Here is a 6,026-nt window from a genome sequence, read left to right on the forward strand (position 1 = left end):
TTAGTTCTCCTTTAAGTCCTGAAGCCACAAAAGGAGCCAAAGTTGAAGTGCCGAAGCCTCCAGTTCAGTTCTACTGAACACCAATGTTTTTTTTATCTTATTAAACCCCTGGCCACCAATGTATTTGTAATACGTTTTTGGGCTCAATAACAGCCTTCCCGGACTAGTACCAGTAGAACACTGGTTATACCGGACTCTCTCATCCAGAGTGGGCCTCGCTCAGTGGAAGAGGAAGGTAATGGCATTCCGCAACTACACCTCTCATGCTGCTATGCAGAAAAATAAGACAGAGGGCACTAGAGGTTCTTGAAAATAGTAGAACAAAAAGGGTTTATTGAACATCCACAGGGCTTACTCACATCACAGTGGTTCAGAGACAAGTGGTGCAGGCATATCACATGCAGAGTGTAACATAGGCTGACACTCGCCTGGGACAGACTTGGCAGGAATCTCACTTCACCTCTGCAACACACCCCATAGTGGCCTGGATCTCCTCAGGGAAATCCTCTATCCTGATTCCCTCTCCACTGGGATCCCTACACTACAGGCAATATGGCCTGGGAGAGATACCTCCAAACTGCTACTCCTATGTTGGAGCTCAGAACTGCTCTTTTTAGCTCAACCATGACTGACTTACACTCTAGAATGTACTATTACAGGAGCTGCACCTGCCACTATCTAATGCCTCATTCATGGGGCCCTGTACCCCGACTTTACTAGACCGATACCCAGGCTCAGAGCACACATCCACCCTCTACCTCAGGTGGAAGGCAAAGAGGAAGTGCCACTCTTTTCCCAGCACTATACCAAAGTGAGACAGGAAGTGGTCACAGCGCCTCCTGGCCAATAACTGGGATATGCAAATACTTGCCCAGTAACAGGGGAGATCAGGAAGTATAGCGAATTAAAGCCATAGAGACACATTTAACTATGTTATATTATTTTAATACTCTATAGGCCCCTGCCACCAATGTTTCTAAAAAAAATATACTCTGGAGCCCCAATGTTTCTTTTTAACTCGTAAAGAGGGTCACCGGCGCCAATGTTTTTTTTAACTTATGGGGGGCCCTGACCACATTGATTTTTTTCAAAACTTTTATGGGGGCGCTGGCGCCAATGTTTTTTTTTAACTTATAGGGGGCGCTGGTCAATTATTTTCTTTAACTTGCAGAGGGGCCCGGACCACCAATGTTTTTTTTAAAAAAACTTGTATTTGATGGCCCTGACGCCACATTTTTTTAAACTTATAAAAAGCCATTGATGGTGAGGTTTTAACTTGTGTGGGGCAGGGTTAATCATTTTTAGAGCTGATGCCTGTGTGGTCTTTACATTGTCGTGTGGGATCTGGGGTGGGCAGGGCCCAGAAAATTTTGTAGTACAGGGCCTGTGATTTCTAATGGCGACCCTGAGTGGGCATTTTTTAAAATGGAAAACTTTTGCTCATCACTAGTCATTAACAATATTTGCAAGAGTTGTATGTTGTCGATTTTCTGGTATAATCAGTGGTGCCTCCTTTGTATCTGTCTGGGATATTCTAGGATGAAGGCAGTTTCAGTAAAGCTTGTGCTTTGGAAACCTGTGGACATTAACAATATGAAACAAGACAGATTTCCATGTTGCTGTTAGAAGATCCACATATTGCTCACATGTTTTTGTGAACACCACCACAAATGGTTTGTGAAAGAGAATATCCATTTCAATACGTCACCACAATCTTTCTATTTGCAGCCAGCAGTTTTTATTTATAGATTTACAGAGGTGCCACTCCTTGAACTGGTGCTCCATAGTGTAAACCAGGGCGGCCATCAGAAATCACATGACCCTGAACAACAACATTGCCCCCTGGTCCCCACCCACCACAACCTGGCCCCACCCACCACAACCTGGCCCCACCCAAGATCCCACTCCACACCACAGTAAAAATGCCACATAAGCATCAGTTATAAAAAGCCATTGGTGGTCAGGGCCCCCTAGAAGTAAAAAAAAAATGGTGGCCAGGGTCTCCGTTTAAATTTTTTTTTTAAAAAAAAACATTGGTGGTCAGGGCCTGCTTTCAGAAAAAAAATTGGCTTCCAGGGTCTAGCATAAAAGTTGGTGGCCAGGGCCCCCCATGAGAAAAAAAATTGGCAGCCATGGTCTCCCATAAAAGTTTTTTTTAAAAATTATTGGTGGCCAGGGCTCCCCTATATATATATAAAAAAACATTGGCACCAGGGCCCCCCATAAAAGTTTTTTATCAACATAGGACAGGGTCCCCCATAAAAGTTAAAAAAGTAAATTGGTGGCCAGAGTTTAAAACATTTTTTAAAAAGACCATTGGTGTTCAAAGGATCTTACCTTTAAAGGGTTTCTTCATTCTACTCTTCTTGCTAACTTTAGGTGGCTCCCTCATCTTCGGGTCCAATCAGTATTTTCGTGGCTTTCGGCACCAATTGGCTTCTATCACATCTTTGGTTATGTTAGTGGCTTTGGCTCCATTCGTGGCTTGGGGTTTTCGGCTCCATTTGTGGCTTCGGGTCTTCAGCTCTATTTGTGGCTTTGGGCCTTCAGCTTCATTTGCAGCTCCAGGTCTTTGGCTCCGTTTGCGACTTTGTGTCTTTGGCTCAGTTCGCATCTTCGGCTCCATTCGTGGCTTCAGGTCTTCAAGTGATGTCCACGCTCTTAAGGTGGACCCGGCTAATACAAAACAGGGATGACTGTGCCCCCCCTGATGGCAGCCCTAGAATCAACATTAGCTTGCAGATTGCAATGGCCACAATTTTGATCCATCAATTTTTTTTTGTATGTCAACAATGGACTCCACAAAATTCATCCATGTGATACTGGCAGGGAACTACACGAAAAACAATATATTGAGACAGAGCTCAAACAGAATGTCTATGTTTAGATGTTAATTTTTTGTTAAATGAGAGTAACTGTCATACTTATAGTTTAATTATATTACTGTACTTAACAGCTGCTACACAAATGAGAAAATGGTATTATTATGTGTGACTCATAACGTAAAAGGCAGGATTCTCCCTTAAAGAGATCTAAAGCATTCAGTCAATGAAAGCGGCCATTGTTTTCTTACAGGAAACTCACTTTTCTAGGTCTTCCTTCCCACAATATTTTCATTATGCCTATCGCAAAGTTTTCTTAGCCTCATCAAAAGATAAGCATGGAGGGGTAGCAATCTGTATTCACAATAAAGTGAATTTTCAGTTAGACTCCTCAAACACAGACCTGGAGGGCTGGTACCTAATTCTTAACGGTCAAATTCAGGATACTCCAGTAACGCTAGCAGTAGTATACGGTCCAAACGAAGGCCAAAATACATTTTTAGACAATTTTTTCCCCCTATTAGAAGAATTTAGCAGTGGCCCAATTCTGCTGGGTGACGATTTTAACGAAGTAGTAAGCCCATGCAAAGATAGACAACCGATAGCACCAACACAAGCAAATAGATCACGTAACCCACACTATTTTGCAAAATTGCTGGAAATAACCATGCTAGCGGACGCATGGCTGGAGTACCATCCCCAATTAAAAGACTACACGTTTTACTCCACACCACATTACTCCAACTCTAGGATAGATATGTTTATCATAAACCAAAGCCTACTCCCACAAGTCATAAAGTCCAACATAAAGAACAGCTTCCTTACGGCTAACCCTGCCAAAATAGCCCATGAGTTTAGCCAATTCTACAACTCCCTATACCAAAAAAAAAAAAACCACGCAGAGGAGAGGAGACAAAAATTGATTCCTTCCTGAGTAAACATAATATCCCTCCCCTCTTACAAAACCAAAAGGAAACCTTGGCTTCCCCCATCGAATAGGAGGAAATATCACTAGCTATAAAAATGCTAAAAGTGAAAAAATCTCCTGGCCCAGGCGGTCCTACTGGGAAATATAAAACCTTTGGACCTGTCCTAGCTCCAAAACTACACAAACTATTCAATGACATTCAACAGGGACTATATAAATTTAATCAAGAATCATTAGCTTCACAGATTGCAAACCAGACAAAGATCACACCAATTATAAAAGCTTTAGACCAATCTCAATTCTCAATTTGGATATCAAATTGCTAGCAAAAATGATGGCCACTAGATTGAATACTTTCTTAAATACATTAAAACACAGAGACCAATCAGGCTTTATCCCAAGAAGACAGGTAACTGACAACATTTGTAGATTAGTAAACTTGATATATTTAGCAAAAACTAAGGATATTCCATCCATGCTTCTCTCACTCGACCTAGAAAAGGCCTTTGATACAGTCTCATGGCTATACTTATGAAAGACCCTAAGGCAATATGGCTTTCCAGACTATTTCCTCAACGCTATCTTAGCCCTATATGATCACCCAACCGCACAGGTATAGCACATGAGCTTCCTGTCCTCCACCTTTACGATAGGTCTGGGCACACAGCAGGGGTGCCCTTTGTCCCCCCTCCTGTTTGCCCTAACCATCGAACCTCTTGCACTATTGATCAGAGCACACCCGAAAATATCCGGAGTCAGAGTGGGAGATGTGGATTATCAGTGTGTTCTATATACAGATGACATTTTGCTTTCCATTTTCTTTGACTTCCCTTCCTTACTTATATGACCTACTACAGGACTTTGCAATGCCTCAGGCCTTAAAGTGAACGCTAATAAAACAGAGGTTCTAAACATCAATCTTCCTCAAAAACATAGTAATACTTCTGGAAATCAACTTTCAGCTTCACTGGCAACCAAACAAACTAAAATATTTGGGAGTAGAACTATGTTGGAATTACGAATCACTGGCACAAACCAACTACAATAAAACCTCTAAAAAGATACACCACCTGTTGTCCTAATGGAGAAACCTCAAATTATCTTGGATAGATAGAATTACTGCATTAAAAATGTCTGCCTTGCCTCACTTGTTGTACTTGTTCAGGACTCTCCCGGTTCCTCCACCTGTAGGCATGCTAGGATCCCTACAAAAAGCTATGAACAAATTTGTGTGGGACGATAAAAAATCAAGACTAAAATTTACAACAGCAGCCAGACACCGGTCTAAAGGAGGCCTAAACAAATATTTTATATCAGCCCAAGTCAGTCAACTAATAAACTGGCACAAGGACAATAATAAAGCAAGATATCTTAATGAATGGTTCCCTACAAAACCTGCTATAGACCAAATCCTCCAAAAAGAAAGTCAGCGACAACCCAATTATACTGCATTCACTGAAAAGTTTGGAAATCAATCCCCCAACCAAATTAAATTATTTCCCAGGATACGCCAGTTGCCAACTTTAGCCTCAATAACGACTTTCCTCCTGGGACAACAAAATAATCTTGGTAGGAACTAAACAACCTCCACACGATTCAGGCTCTAACTAGATCTAATAAACTAATGTCATGGCAACAACTCCAGGACACCTATAGCATACCACAAAGTGAATACTTCAAATATCTACAAATAAGAAGTTATATCATATCGCATATGGAAAGAGAAACAATTCCCTAACCCAACAACATTTGAGAAATACTCCCTCAAGAGAGGGCAATATTGACACACTTAACCCCTTTGAAAGAGTTAAGGTTTATACAACAATGGGAAAAAGACCAACAAATTTGTCTGGAGGAGGGCCAATGGTCCGACATAATCAAGGATAATATACACTGCTCTATTAATGTTACAATTCAGGAAACTTCTCAAAAAGTGCTACACCAGTGGTACATGGTACCCTCAAAATTAGCAAAATGGTATCCCACATGCTTTCCCTTATGCATCAGAAACTGTGGGCAACTTGGATCGTTTATGCACATCTGGTGGGAATGTCCTAAGGCTGTCCGATTTTGGATCCGCATTTACACACTTGTCATGAATGTGACAGGCCTAACACTAAAAAAGGATCCAGGAGAAGCACTGGTTCATTAGAGAATTCTGGGAGTCAATAAATACTTACAAAAGTTGATAATGCACAGTTTTTCAGCCTCAAAACAAGTAATAGCCGCAGCATGGAAGTCATGTGTCCTAGACTTTTCCGCGGTCAAAACAAGGA

At 41.5% G+C, this 6,026-nt stretch overlaps 2 protein-coding genes across 7 annotated transcripts in view; one reads left to right on the forward strand and one right to left on the reverse strand.

Annotated features, from left to right (window-relative positions):
* Nucleotides 1-6,026, reverse strand: part of XB5772961.L (Gastrula zinc finger protein XlCGF53.1 L homeolog) — a 579,535-nt gene that overhangs the window by 301,104 nt on the left and 272,405 nt on the right. The window lies entirely within an intron of this gene.
* LOC108704311 (oocyte zinc finger protein XlCOF22-like) overlaps nucleotides 1-6,026 on the forward strand; it is a 167,487-nt gene that overhangs the window by 136,608 nt on the left and 24,853 nt on the right. The gene's annotated exons all lie outside the window — the stretch shown is intronic.

This window comes from Xenopus laevis, chromosome 9_10S, assembly GCF_017654675.1.
Source record: "Xenopus laevis strain J_2021 chromosome 9_10S, Xenopus_laevis_v10.1, whole genome shotgun sequence".
Classification (NCBI taxonomy): Eukaryota; Metazoa; Chordata; class Amphibia; order Anura; family Pipidae; genus Xenopus; species Xenopus laevis.